The sequence below is a fragment of the Natator depressus genome, chromosome 5 (genome assembly GCF_965152275.1).
Source record: "Natator depressus isolate rNatDep1 chromosome 5, rNatDep2.hap1, whole genome shotgun sequence".
Lineage (NCBI taxonomy): Eukaryota > Metazoa > Chordata > Testudines > Cheloniidae > Natator > Natator depressus.
In genome coordinates, this window is record NC_134238.1 from 89,858,723 (window position 1) to 89,879,723 (window position 21,001).

Sequence of the window (21,001 nt, forward strand, 5' to 3'; positions counted from 1 at the left end):
CATTTGGTCAGCTTCTTGAGAAAGAATTATTCTCAGTAAGTGCCCAGTCAAGAAACATTTAACTGACAATGGACTTTGGGAGATGCCAATCCACATCTGAGCTTTCCTGGGAACATTCAAACTAACATGTAAACAATGGCGTCGGCCTGCAAAAAGTTGAATCATTCATAGACATTTGACATGCCCAGGTGGCTACAGACTCCATCTTGTTGCTGTGATTTTGCACAGGAGAACCAAGGGGTTTCCGCCCACAAGAGAAAGAATATAAAAGGCCCTGGAAGCCTCTCCATTTGATCTTCAGCTGGCTCAGAAGATAGCCTCTGTACCCCAAAGAGATGCCTGAAAGATACTGGAACAAAGGACAGTAACTACAGGGCTGTGAGTGATTGCTGGACCCAGACTAGGAAGGAGTCTAGTCTGTGAAAGAAGCTTATTGGAACATCTCTGAGGGTGAGATTTACCTGCATTTAGTTCCCTTCTGTATTAGGTTTAGACTTGCGTGTTTTGCTTTATTTTACTTGGTAACTTACTTTGTTCTGTCTGTTATTACTTGGAACCACTTAAATCCTACTTTTTATATTTAATGAATAAGCAAAAAGTTATTTTATTAACCCAGAGCAAGTAATTAATTCCTGGGGGAGCAAACAGCTGTGCATATCTCTCTATCAGTGTTATAGAGGGTGGACAATTTATGAGTTTACCCTGTATAAGCTTTATACAGAGTAAAATGGATTTATTTGGGGTTTGGATCCCATTGGGAGCTGGAGGTCTGGGTGCTGGAGGTCTGGGTACTGCTGTCTGGGTGCTGGAGACAGAAGCACTTCTTAAGCTGTTTTCAGTTAAGTCTGCAGCTTTGGGGCATGTGGTTCAGACCCTGGGTCTGTGTTGGAGCAGACTGGCATGTCTAGCTCAACAAGGCAGGCTTCTGGAGGCCCAAACTGGCAGAGAAAATGGGCTCATTGGTAGTCTCAGCGCACCAGGTGACAGTTCCAAGGGGGTCTCTGTGACCAAATCCATCACAGTGCCTTAGTCGAGCAGGATCTGTGCACAGCTGATTGCTTTGAGACACTGGTAGTGAGTTTTAAGTGTGGTGGCTGGAGAACAGACAAAGTGGTTACTGGTTTGTTATTTTCTGTTTGTTTATTTCGGGTGAGGGAAATTAACACAACAAAGCAGGAAAATGACTACCAGTGAGGCAACTACAAAACTATAGCTGGCCATACTGAAGCAAAAGAGAAGGCAAAGAACAGTGAGTTTCAAATGAAGCTCAAAGAAGCAGTGGCAGCCAGGGAGGATGCTGCTCACAAAAGAGCCACGGAAACCCAGAGGTTAGCCCTGGAGTTAAAAGTAAAAGAGATTGAAGCCCAGAGGCTAGCACAGCAAGATGCTCAGCAGGAGAAGAAAAGAGAGAGGTGGCTAGCCCTGGAGTTAAAAGACAGAGAAATACAGGCCCAGATTGAGGCCCAGAGGCATGAACTGACTGTCATGGTGTGGAAGAGACAAAACCCTTCAGCAGCTGGCTCTATTTCCCCAAAAATCCACAAATGGGAACAGTTATGTCCACAGTATGGTGAATCCAGTGATATTGCTGAATATTTCATCACCTTTGAGAGACTGTGCACCCTCCATGCAATTCCTGAAGATCAAAAGATGACCACATTAGTAGCAAAATTGACTGGGAGAGCTCTGGACATATTCAATAAGATGCCAATGGATGATGCTTCAAACTATGGTAAATTTAAATTTAAGGAACTGGTTTTAAAACAGTTTCAGATTACACCTGAAATCTACAGGGTTAAATTCAGGAGTCTTAAAAGGGGATCTAGATTGAGTAATGTGGCTTATGTAAATGAAATGAGAGATTTGTTAGACAAGTGGGTGAGGGGAAAAGGCATTACAAGTTTTGAAGGAATGTGTGATTTGGTTACTCAGGAACAATTCCTGAATATGTGCAGTGATGATGTAAAACAGTATTTGTGGGACAAAAAGGTGGATGCAGTGGGTGGATTGGCTGAGTTTGCAGACTCTTATGAGCAGGCACAAGCTGCAATTAAACATAAACCACTGGCAGAGGGGTACAGGGTGTTGTCAGACATCACCAGTGTGGTGCTCTGCTCTGTTCAGTGTTGGTAACAGTCAGCTGTGTGCATGTGTTCCCTCTGTGTGCTGCCCTGGCTCTACACAGATAGCTGACACAGCAGACCGCAAGAGAACCCCCAATGACCACAGACTCCAATAAGGTACAAAGGCACCCAGCCAGGTTTATTGTCAAATGAAGCACAGTAATAGTTTCCCACAGACTCTACAGGAAATACTACGAATATGTGCTCCCTGACAATGGACGCAGCTCAGTCAGTGGTGGGACTCTCCACTGCCCCCTAGGCTGGACAAAGACATCCACTCAGGGATGCATTCTTATACACGGGTACAAACAAGTTACACATCACTCCTGACGCATTGAGGTACAACCGTCTACGCAGTAAGGTGCCGCTTCTCACTCTGTACATGTTAGGTCGAACAAAACAACTCTATCCATCATAGTACCCTTTTGCCCCTGTCTTTAGAATGAGTCAACCTGTTCCTTGTTGTCTGTGTGGAATGTGCGAGTATCGGAGTGTTCTGGTACCATCCTAGAATATGTTTATATCTCGAGTGTCCAGTACCTTTTCAGTATGTAGATTTTTGCAACATCAGCCCTTTCCTTGCCAGCTTCTGTGAGCAGGGCCTACTTCTGGCTCACAGCTTAACTTTGCTTTATGTTAACAAAGTCTTGACCATTACTTTAGTTCAGGCCTTAGGCCTCATACCGGGCCTCTGATATAAGGGTTTATGTTTCAGGGCCTCATCTTACTACCCAGGGTTCGTGGAAAGCAGGGTTTGCTGGGGTTGCAGACTCTTCCGAGCAGTCACAAGCTGCAATTAAACACAAACCACTGGCAGAGGGGTACAGGGTTGGGGGAAAGCTGAATCACTGTTTTACCCCTGGGGAAAAGAGGCTGGGCGTTCACCTCCCCGTTCCCCTGTTACTCGTCCCAGACCTCCTGTACAAGCAGAGGACCCCAAGAGGTGCTATCATTGTAAGTCCACTGAGCACCTGAGGAATAAATGTCCTTGGCTGAGTGGTAACAGGCAGCAGGTAACACATGAAGCTGCTGTTTCTCAGAGCACAGGGGTCTCCCAGAGTGCTGCCTCTTTCCGCACAGGATTTGTAAAGGTTGCTTCTACACAACCAAGCAGTGAGAATATGCGTGATGTTAAACTTAATGGCAAAGTACTCCAAGGATGGAGAGACACTGGTGCAGAGATTTCTGTTGTCAGGAGGGACTTAATCCAGAAGAAGGATTTGTTACCAGGGAAAATGGCAGAATTAGAACTGGTGGGAGATTACAAAGTCTTTGCACCTTTAGCTAAGGTACACATGGAAACTGGTGATTTGCAGGCTGAACTGACGGTTGCAGCAGTGACACATAATAAGAGAGTGTCTCTTTAATTCCTCTGTAACAGCAGCTTTGGGGGAAGGGGCGGTCGAAAGCAGTTCCTGTAGCCCCAGGGCTCAAGGCAAGTCCCTGTGGGAGGGGCTGGATAGAGTCAGCTCCTGTCCTGTTATCTCCCTGCGGGAGGGGAATGTTCCACCTTGTAACAGGGAGGCCGTCCAAGCTGCTGACTGCCAGGAAGTTGCAGGTCAGCAGGGGACAGGTCCTGCCCTGGGGTGCTCAGATACATGTATCCCAAAGATGGAAGTTGGGGTCCTGGTGACCGCTGCAGTGGGAACGAACCCCAAGTACTCTGTAGCTGGAAGCAAGCCCAACCTGAGTGGAAAGGAGGAGGAGGGGGCATTTTTGCTGGCCAGTGAAGGGTCTGTCATAGCTGGTAGCTATGAGCCCACAGCTGGACCAGGGTCACCTTCCCTTTTGGGGGACACAGGAGTCTCTGACCCGAGGGGAGTCCAGAGAGGGAAGTCCAGATGGAACGTGAGGGGTGACAGGAGGGTCTGCCCACCTTTTGTAGGGAGGCTTTTCCCCAGAAGGAGGGTGAAGAATCTGCATCTAAAATGCCAGGCCCCTCACTCGTGGATCAGGTTTTAAGGGAAGACTGGGGGTCAGATTTCCTGGAGGGGAGAGTCCACCCAGCTGACCTGTTGGGAACAGAGAGTGGGGTAGCTGAGGGGACCTTACCAATCCACAGCACTCCATTAAAGAATTTATTTGAGCATAAGCTTTTGTGAGCTACAGCTCACTTCATCGGATGCTGTAGCTCACAAAAGCTTATGCTCAAATAAATTGGTTAGTCGCTAAGGTGCTACAAGTACTCCTTTTCTTTTTGCGAATACAGACTAACACGGCTGTTACTCTGAAACCTGCCATTAAAGAATGTTATTCCTGCTACCCTTGTAAAAGATAACACTCTCTTTTCAAGCCTGGGGGAAGAACAACTTTGCATTTGGAAAGCTTCACAAGGGGGGGCTCAATGCAAAGAAATTCCAAAGGGAGAGGCTGAGGGCAGGCATGGTTATGGTGCACTCTTTCCTTACCAAAACCTCAAACACATGCCTGAATTGCGAGCCTTCTCCAGAGAGGCAGAAGAATCTGTATCTGAGCACCTACCACGGTACACAAAGGGATTGGGAAATGCACTAAACACTGGGCAAGCTAGGCTGTGTGAATGGAAGCTGGCTGTTGATCCTGTGTCTTTTGCTACTTCATCTATGGGTCAAGACAAAGGAGTTAATGCTAATGGTAAACGCTTTAAAGATGTGTGACACACCTGATTTGTGGAAAAAACTTTTGTACATGATAGGGATGGTGACGAAACAGTCCCACAAGCATATTGCTTTTCAGCTTATGCCTGTAAACAGGCTGTAAGCTTGCACAGCAGCAAAAGCATAACGGGCCTACACTGCTGTGTGGAAGGGAAACTGAGGCACGCCACCTCATGGCATTGGTGGCTAAATGCCAAGACACCTACACTTTAACCAATGTTGCTGTCTGCATATGGTTAGCAATACTGCACCCCAACATGTTTTCAGGCACCCAGAGACCAGGAACCCAGAATCTTGCTAGGACACCAATGAATGACATCATAGGGTTTAAAGGTACTGGAAGGGTGTGTGACCAGAGACAAACAGGGATTTTACATATATTGCCTCTACCCTGAACAGTGTCCAAGACTCTGGCAGTAGGTTCAGGAGGAGGGTGTGACGTTATTGACATAAACTGTGACCATATAGATCATTGTTGCAACCAGGGTCCTATGGTTGCACCAGGCCTTGTAAAGAGGAGGTCAAGTGGGGTGTCTATGGAAAGGTTGTAGTTTGCTGGTTATGATTTTGCTGTCTGTATGTGCGTATCATTTTTGTATTTGAGGTTATGAATATTGGCTATGTACTTGTATCCCAACGTGTTTGATTCTAATTAGCCTCAGTGAAGCATTTGGTCAGCTTCTTGAGAAGGGACTATTCTCAGTAAGTGCCCAGTCAAGAAACATTTAACTGACAATGGACTTTGGGAGATGCCAATCCACATCTGAGCTTTCCTGGGAACGTTCAAACTAACATGTAAACAATGGCGTCGGCCTGCAAAAAGCTGAATCATTCATGGACATGTGACTCGCCTGGTGGCTACAAACTTCATTTTGTTGCTGTGACTTTGCACAGGAGAACAAAGGGGTTTCCGCCCACAAGAGAGAGAATATAAAAGGCCCTGGAAGCCTCTCCATTTGATCTCCAGCTGGCTCATAAGATAGCCTCTGTACCCCAAAGAGATGCCTGAAAGATACTGGAACAAAGGACAGTAACTACAGGGCTGTGAGTGATTGCTGGATCCAGACTAGGAAGGAGTCTAGTCTGTGAAAGAAGCTTATTGGAACATCTCTGGGGGTGAGATTTCATCTGTAATCAATTTCTTAAATGTATTAGGCTTAGACTTGCGTGTTTTGCTTTATTTTACTTGGTAACTTACTTTGTTCTGTCTGTTATTACTTGGAACCACTTAAATCCTATTTTTTATACTTAATAAAATCACTTTTTGCTTATTAATTAACCCAGAGCTATTAATATCTGGGGGAGCAAACAGCTGTGCATGTCTCTCTATCAGCGTTATAGAGGGTGCACAATTTATGAGTTTACCCTGTATACGCTTTCTACAGAGTAAAACAGATTTATTTGGGGTTTGGATCCCATTGTGAGCTGGGTGTCTGGCTGCTGGAGACAGGAGCACTTCTTAAGCTGTTTTCAGTTAAGTCTGCAGCTTTGGGGGCATGGTTCAGACCCTGGGTCTGGGTTGGAGCAGACTGGCGTGTCTGGCTCAACAAGGCAGGGTTCTGGGGGCCAGACTGGCAGAGAAAATGGGCTCAGAGGTAGTCTCAGTACACCAGGTGACAGTCCCAAGGGGGTCTCTGTGATCAAACCCACCACAGGAGGTCAGAGATGAATGCAGCCAGGAGCTCTTTTCTACCCTGGAGGAGGCTAGCCAGTCACAGCAGTCTGATGTTGGCAAAGCACAAACAGGAGAGGAGGTCCCTGGAAAGTGGATTTGATTTTGGGAATTGCTGAGGCTAGTTGTTGGGGGCAGGAGGGTTGCAGAAAGCAGGCCTGTCTCTGTATGATGCACGTACCACCACATGCCTAGTTTGAGTGGCGGAACAGGCTATTGATTAACTTCCTTGCTTCACGGGAATCTGCCTCAGAGATCTCCAGGAAACTCTCATGGAAATACCAGACAATCTGCTGCCTCGGGTTCTTTTGCAGAGCTGCTTTGTTTCTTGCCCCATTAACAGTAACTTTCCCATGCCACTGTGCCATCACTGAGGGGGAACCATTGCTGCACACAGGTGAGCCACATAAGAGCCAGGGTGGAAGCCGCAGGCTTGGAGAAGACCCTCCCTTGATTCCCTGCTCACCCTCAGCAGCGAGATATCTTCCATAATGATCACATCCTGTGGAAAATATGGAGACAGGAATGATTATCAGGCCCCCCTACAGTGCTGGCTCTCCCCAAGAGCCATGTGCCCAGTGTACAGCAGGGTCCGGGAACACTGATTTTCCCCTTCCCCTGCGGCTACTAACCATTTTGGAGGTCTTGTGGCTCATGTGTGCTTGCCTGGGGTCAGCCAGTTAGTGTCAGGTGTGTGAGTACTGGCTGTGTTTTAAATCAGTGTTGTGTGTGTTGCAAATAATACTGCTTCTGTAAAATGTCGCGTTTAAACTTCACAGAGATGACTTTGGGAGCCCAGCCTCCCTCTTTGTTATTGGCAGCTGAATGGCTGCACAGAATTAGAAAGCAGCCACGAAGAACTAAAGAGGACTTCCTGCGTGACATTATGATGCACTCCATGGCTGAGAAACAGGAATTGAAGGAGTGGTGGGACAGCGAGAAGAGGGACCGAAAGGAGAACACGGCACACCAGAATGAAGCCATGGAGTGGCTCTTAAACATTATGGAGTGCCAAGCAGACGCTCTCCAGGCGATACTAGCACTGCAAACCGAGCAGCTCTGCGCCTGCCCTCCCCTGCAGCCGCTGTCGCAAAACTCTTTCCCATGCAACCCCCAGACACCGCCACACCCTCTTGGCAACCTCATAGCTCCAGTCTGTACCCGCAGCTTTCCACTCCTCCCCCGTCACAGTCCAGCAGTGTGGACTCCCACTACCCACGGCACTCAACACCCATCCCTCAGCAATTTGGCCCTGCTGAAGTAGAGTACCTGCTGCATTGTACTCCAAAGGAGAAGGTTGGATATGATCCCTGGACATACACAAATCTTTAGCTGTCCCAGGACCCCACCTCCTCCTGGGACTTTCCCATCCCCCTCAGTGCTGATGTGTTGGGTTTTTTTGTTTGACTCTCTCCTCCAGTTGTTGTTTTTTAATAAAAGACTTGTGTTGTTTTGAAAGCAATCTTTATTCTACTAATTGAAAGCAAACAGATCCCTGCAAAGCAACAGACAATTATGTTAAACCTTCACATTGCATCATCTGCACCAATCACAATCACCTCCTAGCAGTACAAGCACTACACTCCAGAGCATAAAAACAAATATTAGTGGCTTTCAGCCTCAAATTGCTGCCTCAAGGCACCCCTGATCCTTATGGCCCTGCACTGTGCCCCTCTAATAGCCCTGGTCTCTGGCTGTTCAAACTCAGCCTCCAGGCGCTGAGCCTCTGCGGTCCAGTTCTGAGTGAAGCTTTCACCCTTCCCTTCACAAATATTATGGAGCGTACAGCATATGGCTATAAGCATAGGAATATTGTCATCGGCAAGGTCCAGCCTCCCATATAGGCAGTGCCAGCAGGACTTTAAACGGCCAAAAGCACACTCAACAGTCATTCTGCACTTGCTCCACAGGTTGTTGAACCGCTCCTTGCTGCTGTCAAGTTGCCTCGTGTATGGCTTCATAAGCCATGGCATTAAGGGGTAGGCAGGGTCTCCCAGAGTCACAATGGGCATTTCGATTTCCCCTATGATGATCTTCTGGTTGGGGAAGAAAGTCCCTGCTTGCAGCTTCTTGAGCAGGCCAATGTTCCAAAAGATGCGTGCGTCATGCACCTTTCCGGACCAGCCTGCGTTAATGTCTGTGAAATGCCCATGGTGATCCACAAGCACCTGGAGAACCATTGAGAAATACCCTTTCCGATTAATGCACTCAGTGGCTAGGTGGTCTGGTGCCAGAATTGGAATGTGTGTGCCATCTGTCACCCCTCCGCAGTTAGGGAAGCCCATTTGTGCAAAGCCATCTACAATGTATTGCACGTTGCCCGGAATCACAGTCTTTCAGAGCAGGATGCAATTAATGGCCCTTCACACTTCCATCAACACGACTGCAACAGTCAACTTACCCATTCCGAACTCGTGAGCGACCGATTGATAGCAGTCTGGAGTAGCCAGCTTCCACAGTGCAATCACCACATGCTTCTCCAGTGACAGGGCAGCTCTCATTCTTGTGTCCTTGCAGGGCTGGGGCGAGCTCATCACAGAGTCCCATGAATGTGGTTTTCCTCATCCGAAAGTTCTGCAGCCGCTGCTCGTCATCCCAGACGTGCATGATGATGTGATCCCACCACTCAGTGCTTGTTTCCCAAGCCCCAAAGCGCTGTTCTGCTGTGGTCAGTACCTCCGTGAATGCCACAAGCAATCTCATGTCGTAGCTAGTACGCATGGCGAGATCAATGTCACACTCCTCTTGCCTTTGTAGTTTAAGGAATAACTCCACTGCCACGCATGACGTGTTGGTCAGAGCAAGCAGCATACTGGTCAACAGTTTGGGATCCAGTCCTGCAGACTGAAGAGACAGGGCACGCAGTACACAAACCATTGAAAGATGGCGCCAAATGCAGACAGAAGCACAGGGATTTCTGGGATGCGAAGCAATGCATCACACGGCATTGGGACAGGACCCAGGATGCCCCACGACCCCCTCCATCTTCCCACAACTCTTAGCGGCATAAGAGGAAGAGGTGCTCTGTGGGATAGCTGCTCACTGTGCACTGCTCTGAATACCATTGCAAGTGCCACAAGTGTGAACACGCTATTGCGCCGGCAGCTGACAGTGTGAACACACAAGAGCTGTTTCCCTTCAGCGCTCTCTGAGCGGTGCTGTAACTCCCGGTGCTGTAAATCTGCCAGTGTAGACATACCCTTAGATCATAAGTCAGAAACAAAGATGCATTTAGCTAACTGGTTGTGTGTGTCTGTATATGACAGGAAGAGTCAACTTCCCCAGTTAGATGAGTCCTGCATGAATTGCAGTCAGTAGCTCTAAGCTATTTGAACGGAGACTTTGTTCATGCCAGGAGAGGCCACAACAATAAGATTGGACAAGGAATTCAGGAGTACATAGCCTTGCCTGGCCTAGTTAAAAAAAAAAAAAAAAAGTTAGTTTATTTACTTGATGACCCACACGTGAAATTGTCTAGTTTTTGAATTATGCTCTGCAGCATTTGCTAGTATATTGCATCTGTCATATGTTGTGCACCAGGGTCTATCTTTATAAGAACATCCTGTTCATTAATGTGGTTATCCAATCCTGCCTTTTACTGATTTTTTTGTTTTGTTTTTATTCAGCCTTCCTGGAATTATTCAGTTTAACTAGATGCTTTTTCTAAATGATGTCTTGCTACTACCAGCTGCTCATGTACCACTTTATCAAAATGTACTTGGAGCCTAACGTTCAGGTTCAGAATGAGTTTCGCAACAGTTTCCCTTTCAATTTCCTTTTAACACCCTATTTCTTCTCTGGCGCTCCAAAGGGTCCATCTCCCTTATTGTCCAGTAGCTCTCCATCATTATGCCCAGGAATTTAATACAGGCCAGAATGCACGGCATTCAAAAGAAGCACCACAATGTTTCCTATCAGAAGCTGAGTTCTAGGATGGGATCCTCCAAGACTAATGGAAGCTAATGTAAACATGATGAACTATTGAAAGATTAGGGAGGAAGGGCAATTCAGAGACTGTTCTACTTATTTTAGGATTTTTTGTAATGCTTATCACCAGAGTATTTAAGTGCTGCAACGGTGTCCCCCAAAGGCTTTATGGAAATATACTTATGAATGTATATATGACATAACTAGAATGTTTTATGCTATATATGCTATGTAACATACCTCTGTAAAGGTTATGATCTACTGAATCTATTAATTCTATTTGTAGGCATGTATCATTTTTGTATTTGAAGTTATGAATATTGGCTGCATACTTGTTTGATTCTGAGTAGGTTTTAGTGAAGCAGTTGGTCAGCTTCCTGAGAAAAGACTATTCTCAGTAAGTGCCCAGTCAAGAAGCACTTAAGCCAACAATGAACCTGGAGATGCTAATCCACATCTGGGCTTTCCCAGGAATGTGGCTTGGCTGGTAAGGAACTCAGTCATGCATGGACATATGACTTGCCCAGGTGACTCCAAAACTCCATTTTGTACCTGGACTTTGCATAGGAGAGAGGAGGGGGTTTCCACCCACAAGAGAAAGTCTATTTAAACCCCTGGTAGACCCCTCCATTTTGTCTTCAGCTGGCTAAAGAGAGAGCCTCTCCACCCCCAAAGATACCTGAAAGAAACTGGAACAAAGGATAGTAACTACAGGGGGTGTGAGTCATTGCTGGACCCAGACTAGAAGGAGACTAATCTGTAAAAGGCAGCTTACTGGGTGAGGATTTTATCTGTATTCAGTTTTATTACTGTACTAGACATAGACTTGTGTGTTTTATTTTATTTTGCTTGGTAATTCACTTTGTTCTGTCTGTTACTACCTATGTTCTGTATTTAATAAAATCACTTTTTACTTATTAATTAAACCTAGAGTATTTATTAATACCTGAGGGGGCAAACAGCTGTGCATATCTCTCTATCAGTGTTATAGAGAGCGAACAACTTATGAGTTTACCCTGTATACACTTTATACAGGGTAAAACGGATTTATCTGGGGTTTGGACCCTGTTGGGAGTTGAGCATCTGAGTGTCAAAGACAGGAACACTTCTTAAATTGCTTTCAATTAAGCCTACAGCTGTTAGGGGACATGGTTCAGATCTGGGTCTGGGTTTGTAGCAGGCTAACAGGTCTGGCTCAAACCAGGCAGGGCACTGAAGTCCTAAGCTGACAGGGCAGGAAAGCAGGAGCAGAAGCAGTCTTGGCACATCAGGTGGCAGTCCCAAGGGGGTTTCTGTGATCCAACTCGTCACAAGTGCTTTCCGGGTAACTTAGATCCAGCAGTTCCTAATGTATTTGTGAAGTCCCTCGCTCAGAATTATTGTTAAACATGTCAAGGAAATGATAATCATAAAGAAGGGGATTTACCTGCAAAGTACTGTATTTGTACCTCTGTCCCTGGTACATTCGTATTTAATTGCTCTCAGGACTTTCCAGTTCTTCAAGTTTCCTTGCATAAAGGCTCTTCTTTCATGCTAAAACAATAGCTCTCCTTGCAAATACTTAACCTTAAGAGAAACATTTACTCTTTATGCTGCCAGACCCAGAGGATCAATATTACCCAACTACTGGTTTTGTGTGAGATTGTATTGCACTGATGACTGAATTGCCTGCTATTTAAAAAGACTTAAAAAACATTGTTGGTTTATGCAAATCAAGATTGAGTGGTAGTAACTCATACTGGGAAATTGAGATTTTTAATACAGGTCATATCCTGCACCTCCCATTGAAGCAATATTAATGAATTTGTATAATTTATAACAAAGCTATTGACTTAGGGAGAAACTCACACATCTGCTGAGGGCCAGCACTAGACCCAGGCATCACTGAAGTACCATTTCAGGTCTGTCTTGAGGATTTAAGTGGTACTTCAGTTATACTTGGATGTCGTGTGGTCCTTCTGCAGAGGCATGAGTTTCACTTTTATTGAGCAGGAAGCAGGAATTCCATTATCAACCAAACATCAAGTAACCGCCAGCCTGCATACATGCCTAGTCCTACACATAGCTTTCATGAAGCACATTGAGACAACTGTCTCACAATGTTATGTTACTTTGATTTTGACCAGGGATTCCCACCAAGATACTGGAGACTTATCTTAGCCAGTGAAAGGAGGAGAGAAACATGTGTCCATTCAAAGGGTTACCCTAACGAATGACCTTTTGATCTTATCTTTATTTTTGATGACAACTGGGACTGATCAGTTGTCAGATAAAGATGATCATATGTGAACCACTGTCCTTTACCTTTGATTCATACCTTTTGTGGTATTGTTCTACTGCAATGTAGCCAGGTTCTCTTCTTGTGTGCTCATCCCTTTGTGCTCCATTTCTCAGAAACTATGTAGGTGGAATTAACTCACTAAAGAGATTTTGAAACACTTTCAAAATTACAGAAAGAAAATATATTTTATATTTCCAGTTTTCTTCATGGGATTGCTTCCTGCATCCTCTTTGTTCCTTTCCACAGAATTGTGGACTGTACGTTTTATGGCTGCACAGGGTGAAGCTATATGATGGTAAAACCACAAAAATGATGTTCAGCAAGCTGATGTTTAGCAACTGCAGTAGGTGTGCTGGGTGGTGCAGAGATCATAACAAGTTAGGCAGCATATGTGGCTCAAAAAAAGATTCCCAAGAATTTTTTGAGTTAATTCTTATCCCACTGAGCACTTTGACAGACTATACTATAATGGCTTTCTATAGCAAAGATAACAAATATTTTATTCAGAACGGGTAAATTTTTTCAAAAGTGCCAAGTCCCATTTTCAAAAATGAAAAACCTAGGTCTCATAGGAAGTTGATGGATGAGATACTTTTGCAAATTTTACCCAAATATTCTAGAAAATAAAATTGTAGCTGGTAAATTTGGAGACTATGCAGAGATCTTGCAGGGGGCACATCAACCCCACTAGATATTTGCCTAGTTTTACAACAGGCTACATAAAAAGTACTAGTGAAGTCAATACAAACTAAAATTTCATACAATGACTTTTTTATACTGCTCTCTATATGTTATACGGTAACATAATATGTGTATATGTACTGTATTAGACATGCGTGTTATGTCATTTACTGATGCATGAAAGCATATTAATGAAGTTGAAGTTGTCACGATGTATATGAGGTTGCAATGTAAAAATAGATTTTTAAAACAAGGACCTGGAAGTGGTGGTGGTGGTGACAGTGAAATTTTTAAGGAATTGAAAATGAGTGGGGGAAAAAAACATAGTCAGTTCTGCAAGAATATATTGCTTTTGGGTTCACATCTACAAATAGCAATCCACCTTTAGCTTTGTGTTTCCTTTTCAGAGTAACTATCAAACAACAGTATGAAGCTGGCGCAATTGCAACTACATTTGAAGACAAAACACCCTGTGCATGTGGGTAGGCCAGTAGAACTTTTTCAAAGAAAGCTTTCTGAGTCCCAGACTTGCCAGCTTAAAATGAAAAAAAATCTTCAACTATTTCTACAAAAACAACAAGAAGTATTTGTGGCACCTTAGAGACTAACAGATTTATTTGGGTGTAAGCTTTTGTGGGCTAAAACCCACTTCATCAGATGCATGGAGTAGAAAATACAGTAGGAAGATATATATACAGAGTACAAGAAAAGATGGGGTTTGCCTTACCAATTCTAACGCGACAATTCAATTAAAGTGGGCTATTATTAGCAGGAGGAAAAATCACTTTTATAGTGGTAATCAGGGTGGCCCATTTCAAACAGTTGACAAGAAGGTGTGAGTAACAGTAAGGGGAAAAATTAGCATGGGGAAATAGTTTTTACTTTGTGTAATGACCCATCCACTCCCAGGCTTTATTCAGGCCTAATTTGATGGTGTCCAGTTTGCAAATTAATTCCAGTTCTGCAGTTTCTCGTTGGAGTCTCTTTTTTTGTTAAAGAATTGCCACTTTTACGTCTGTAATTGAGTGTCCAGGGAGGTTGAAGTGTTCTCCGACTGGTTTTTGAATGTTATAATTCTTGACGATGTGTGTCCATTTATTCTTTTGCGTTGAGACTGTCCGATTTGGCCAATGTACATGGCAGAGGGGCATTGCTGGCACATGATGGCATATATCACATTTGTAGATGTGCAGGTGAACGAGCCCCTGATGGCTGATGTGATTACGTCCTATGATGGTGTCCCTTGAATAGATATGTGGACAGAGTTGTCAACAGAGTTTGTTACAAGGATAGGTTCCTGGGTTAGTGTTTTTGTTGTGTGGTCTGTAGCTGCTGGTGAGTATTTGCTTCAGGTTGGGGGGGCTGTCTGTAAGCGAGGACTGGCCTGCATGAAATTTTAAATGAGTCTTTCAAAATTCTCAACTTTATCAAGTTCAAGCCACTCAATGCTCAACTGTTTTGCATTCTTTGTGAAGGGATGGGATCAGAATATCAGCAACTGTTGCTTCACGCACAGATTTAGTGGCTCCGAAGAGGGAAAGTACTTGACAAACTTTGAATTATGCACAGAAGTTCACACGTTTCTGATCATCATCCCCTCTTGCCTCTGTGTTTGACAGTATTGTGTGGTTAACTCAACTTGCCCCCCTTGTAGATATATTTAGTAAGCTGAATAATCTAAATTTGTACATGCAAGGCTGTGACACTAACATTCTGACTCTCTATTGTGACGGGTTGGGACCAAATGGAGAGGTTTCCAGAGCCTTTTATATTCTCTCTCTTGTGGGTGGAAACTCCTTTGTTCTCCTGTGCAAAGTCACAGCAATAAGATGGAGTCTGTAGCCACCTGGGCAAGTCAAATATCTATGAATGATTCAACATTTTGCAGGCCGATGCCATTGTTTACATGTTAGTTTGAATGTTCCCAGGAAAGCTCAGATCTGGATTGGCGTCTCCCAAAGTCCATTGTCAGTTAAGTGTTTCTTGACTGGGCACTTACTGAGAATAGTCCTTTCTCAAGAAGCTGACCAAATGCTTCACTGAGGCTACTTAGAATCAAACACATTGGGATACAAGCACATAGCCAATATTCATAACCTCAAATACACAAATGATACACACTTACAGACAGCATAATCAAAACCAGCAAACTACAACCTTTACATAGACACCCCACTTGACCTTCTCTGTACAAGACCTGGTGCAACCATAGGAGCGTGGTTGCAACAATGATCTATAAGGTCACAAGTACATGACAGATTTTGAATTATGCACAGAAGTTCACACATTTCTGATTATTCATCCCCTCTTGTCTCTGTGTTTGACAGTATTGTGTGGTTAACTCAACTTGCCTACTTTGTAGATATATTTAGCAAGCTGAATGATCTAAATTTGTACATGCAAGGCCGTGAGACTAACATTCTGACTCTCTATGACCAAGTGAATGCTTTTATCAAGAAAAACTGAATTCCAGAGCACAAATGTGGAGACAAAGACTTTACTTGTTTTCCACTGCTTCATGCATATGTCACTGATGTCTGAACCGGGGAAATTGAGCAAAGCAAAATTAAAGAAATAACAGTAGATCATTTGGCCCATTTGACATCTGAGCTCAAGTCATATTTCCCAACATTCAGCACAACTTAGCTTAACTCGACTGGGTCAGAAACACAGTCATTTTGTCAGATGTAAGCAGCAGTAACCTCTCTACCAGTCAGCAAGAAAATCATTTTGAGCTGTCCTCAGACCGTGGTCTGCAAATGAAGTTTAATGGCTCCATACCAACCAGTTCTAGTGTTGAGTACAAAAAAATACACTGACCTTGAGAACCATGATTTGGATGTTCTGTTACCTTTTTGGTCAACATATCTTTCTGAGCTATTATTTTCTGCTATGATTGCCATCAAGAGTAGGAATAGACTCAATGTGGAGAAAAACTTAATTGTTGCTGTCACTTCACTGCCTCCCAGAATGACAAGGCTCACAAGTGAAATACAGGCTTACGTATCGCACTGAAATAGAAGTACAATATTTATATTTTAATCAATTTATTTTATAATTATGTGGTAAAAATGAGAAAGTAAGCAATTTTTCAGTGTGCTGTGACACTTTTCTGAATTTTTATGGCTGATTTTGTAAGCAAGTAGTTTTTAAGTGAGGTGAAACTTGGGCGTTCGCAAGACAAATCAGACTCCTGAAAGGGGTGCAGGAGTCTGAAAAGGTCAAGAACCATAGCAGCAGGGGAATTTTAGTGCTGTTTTAAGTGAAAAAGTTCAAAGTGCCCTTAAATATGAAGTTGCTACCAGCACCTTCATGATTTAAAAAAAAATATTCATCAACCCTTACTCTGTTTATATATTGCATTCCTCTCCTCAAACCTTTGTCTGTCTTCTCTGTATAGACTGTAAACTCTTTGGGGCTGGGACTAGATCTTCCTATGGGCACATCTACACTGGCAAAGTTACAGTGCCGGCAGTTACAGCACCACTCAGAGAGCGCAGAAGGGAAACCGCTGTTGTGTGTTCACACTAACAGCTGCCTGCGCAATAGCATGTTCAAACTTGCAGCACTTGCAGAGCTATTCAGAGCGGTGCACTCTGGGAAACTATCCCACAAAGCACTTCTTTCTCTTTTGCCACTAAGACTTTTAGGAAGGCAGGGGGGTTGTGAGACATCACCTTCTTTCAACAGTTTGTGTACAGCACACCCTGCCCTGCCTCTTTCAGACTACAGGAATGGATCCGAACTGCTGACCAGTATGCTGCTCGCTCTGACCAACACATCACGAGTGGCCGTGGAGTTATTCCTTAAACTACAAAGGCAAGAGAAGTGCAACACTGATCTCACCACGTGTACTAGCTACGACAACAGATTGCTTGTGGCATTCACGGAGGTGCTGACCACATTGGAACGCCGCTTTTGGGCTTGGGAAACAAGAACTGAGTGGTGGAATCACATTGTGATGCACATCTGGGATGACAAGCAGAGGCTGCAAAACTTTCGCACTAGAAAAGCCACATTCATGGGACTGTGTGATGAGCTCACTCCAGCCCTGCAGCGCAAGGACATGAGAATGAGAACAGTTTTGCCATTGGAGAAGTGCGTGGCGATTGCACTGTGGAAGCTGGCTACTCCAGACTGCTACCGATTGGTCGCTAACCAGTTCGAAGTGGGAAAGTCGACGGTTGGAGTCGTGTTGATGGAAGTGTGCAGGGCCATTAATCGATCCTGCTCCGAAAGACCCGGATGGCTTTGCACAAATGGGCTTCCCTAACTGTGGAGGGGCAAGAGATGGCACACACATTCCAATTCTGGCACCAGACCACCTAGCCACTGAGTACATTAATCTCAAGGGGTATTTCTCAATGGTTCTCCAGGTGCTTGTGGATCACCATGGGCATTTCACGGACATTAACGCAGGCTGGTCTGGAAAGGTGCATGACGCATGCATCTTTCAGAACACTGGCCTGTTCAAGAAGCTGCAAGCAGGGACTTTCTTCCCAGACAAGAAGATCACTGTAGGGGAAGTCAAAATGCCCATTTTGATCCTGGGAGACCCCGCCTACCCTTTAATGCTGTGGCTTATGAAGCCATACACAGGGCAACTTGACAGCAGCAAGGAGCAGTTCAACAACAGGCTGAGCAAGTGCAGAATGACTGTGGAGTGTGCATTTGACCGTTTAAAAGCCTCTCTGGTGATGCCTGAATGGGAAGCTGGACCTTGCCGATGACAATATTCCTATGCTTACAGCCACGTGCTGTACACGCCATAATATTTGTGAAGGGAAGAGTGAAAGCTTCACGCAGGGCTGGACTGCAGATGCTCAGCGCCTGGAGGCTGAGTTTGAACAGCCAGAGACCAGGGCTATTAGAGGGGCACAGTGCAGTGCCATAAGGATCAGGGGTGCCTTGAGGCAGCAATTTGAGGCTGAAAGCCACTAATATTTGTTGCTATGCTCGGGCTTGCAGTGCTTGTAATGCTAGGAGGTGACTGGTGCACATGATGCCAGAAGGGGGCTTAACATAAATGTATGTTGCTTTGCAGTGCTTTTTTGCTTTCACTTAATAAAGATTGCTTTCAAACCAACAATTCTTTTATTAAAACACAACAGCCAGAGGAGAGAGACAAACGAAATAATTCATCAGCAGGGAGGGGGATAGCGGATGGGGGAAGGGAAGGTCTCAAGAGGAGGAGGGGTCCCGGACAGCTACAGATTTGTGTATGTCCACGGATCATACCCAACCTTCTCCTTTGGAGTACAATGCAGCGGGTGCTGTACTTCAGCATGACCAAACTGCAGATGGATGGGTGTTGAGTGCAGTGAGTAGTGGGAGTCCACGGTGCTGGACTGTGAGGAGGGAGGAGTGGAATGCGGTGGGTAGAGAGTGGAACCAGGAGGTTGATAAGAGTGTGTTGGCGGTGTGGGGGAGAGGAGCGCATGGGAAAGAGTTTTGCGACAGTGGCTGCAGGGGAGGGCTCGGTTTGAAGAGCTTGTATCGCGTGAAGCGTGTCCACTTGGCACTCCATAACGTTTAAGAGCCGCTCCGTGGCTTCTTTCTGGTGTGCCGCATTCTCCTTTCAGTCCCTCTTCTCACTGTCCCACCATTCCTTCAGTTCCTGTTTCTCTGTGGCAGAGTGCATCATAACCTCACAGAGAAAGTCCTCCTTCATTCTTCTTGGCCGCTTTTTAATTCTGCGCAGCCATTCTGCCGCTGATAACAAAGATGGGGGCTGGGCTCCCAAGATCATCTCTGTGAAGTTTAAATGCAACATTTTACAGAAGCAGTATTGTTTGCAACACAGACAACACTGATTCAGTGATTTAAAACACAGCCAGTACCCACACACCTGTCACTAACTGGCTGGCCCCAGGCAAGCACACATGAGCCACAAGACCCCCAAAATTGTGAGTAGCCACAGGGGAAGGGGAAATTACTCTTCCCGGACCCTGCTGTACACTGGGCACGTGGCTCTTGGGAAGAGCCAGCACTGTAGGGGAAGCTTGATAATCATTCCTGTCCCCACACTTTCCACAGGATGTGATCATTATGGAAGATATCTCGCTGCTGAGGGTGATCAGGCTTCTGCGCTGGCCCCTATGCGGCTTGTCTGTGTGCAGCAATGGTTCCCACTGTGATGGCAAAGTGGCACGGGAAAGTTACCGTTAATGGGGCAAGAAACAAAGCAGCTCTGCCGAGGAACCTGCAGAGAGTTTCCTGGAGATCTCTGAGGGAGATTCCCATGAAGCGAGGGAGTCTATCAACAGCTTGTACCGCTTCTCAGACTAGGCATGTGGTGGGAGACAAGCCAGCTTTCTGCAACCCTCCTGCCCCCAACAACTCACTTCAGCAATTCCCAAAATTAGATCCACTTGCCAGGGGCCTCCTCTCCTGTTTGCGCTTTGCCAAGATCCGCCTGCTGTGACTGGCTAGGCTCCTCTGGGGTAGAAAAGAGCTCCTGACTGCATGCATCTCTGGCCTCCGAGTCATCCTCTGCCTCTGGGTCCCCCTCCCTCTCTTCGTCCAAGATTTCCTCCTCCTGGCTTGGTCCAGTCTCGACTGGCACGTGAGCCAATGAAGTATCCACAGGGGCCTTCGCAGTGAGGTCCGGTTGCCACCGAGTATCGTGTCTAGCTCTTTGTAGAACCAGCAGCTCATGGGTGCAGCACCAGAGCAGTGGTTTGCCTCCCGCGCCTTGTGGTAGGCGCTCCGCAGCTCCTTCACTTTGACCCTGCACTCCAATGTGTCCCAGTCATGGCCCCTTTCAGTCATGCATCATGAAATCTGTCCGTAGGTATCGTAATTCCTACCGCTGGAGTGCAGCTTGGACTGGACAGCTTCCTCTCCCCAAATGCTGATGAGGTTCAGCAGCTCGGCATTGCACCAAGTGGGGGATCACCTGGAAAGATGCGCTGAGATCACTGCATACATCACCCAGCAAACCAGAAGGGAACTTTCAAATTTGCAAGGAATGTACGGGATGGGGATGACGGTTGGCAGTAGAGGGTAGGGGCAGTAGAGTTCAAACCGATGACCAGAGAGGTGAGAACAAGCATTGTGGAACACCTCCTGCAGGCCAATCGCAGCGCTGTAATTGCCACGGTGTCTACACTGGTACCGTGGCGCTGTAGCCCTGGTGCAGAAAGCTCTACCCCTCTCATCGGGGTGGTTTTTTTAGAGCACTACAACTGCGGAGTTCCTGCGCACTAAGTGGCTTGGCAGTGTGTACACCTCGGGAGTTACAGCGCAGAAAGCTGCTTAACTGCGCAGAAACTTGCCAGTGTAGACAAGGCCTATGTGTTGGCACAGTGCCTACACCAATGAGGCCCTCATGTGGCCTGAGGCCTTTGGGTTCTGTAAAAATTCTAATCTCCTCAGCTACTGGAAATGTATAGAAACAATTTGATTTGCATAATATGGTCTAGCAAGGCTGAATGACTGACTTTCAAAGCAGACTTGGAAGAGCAAATTGAATGCTGCCCCATTACTCAACACTCCAGAGTCCTACAGTGTTTTGTTTGCTGTTCCTTGTGGTTAATGTAGTTTAGTCCCATTGTGGCAGCAGCCTTGCTTTGAAGATTGGGACCTTTATTTGCTTGCCAGAATTGTCCATCTTTTACTATTTACATTTCTGTATCTGTTGCCCAAGAAGCATTGAAGATGGCTATCAGTTCCACCTCCA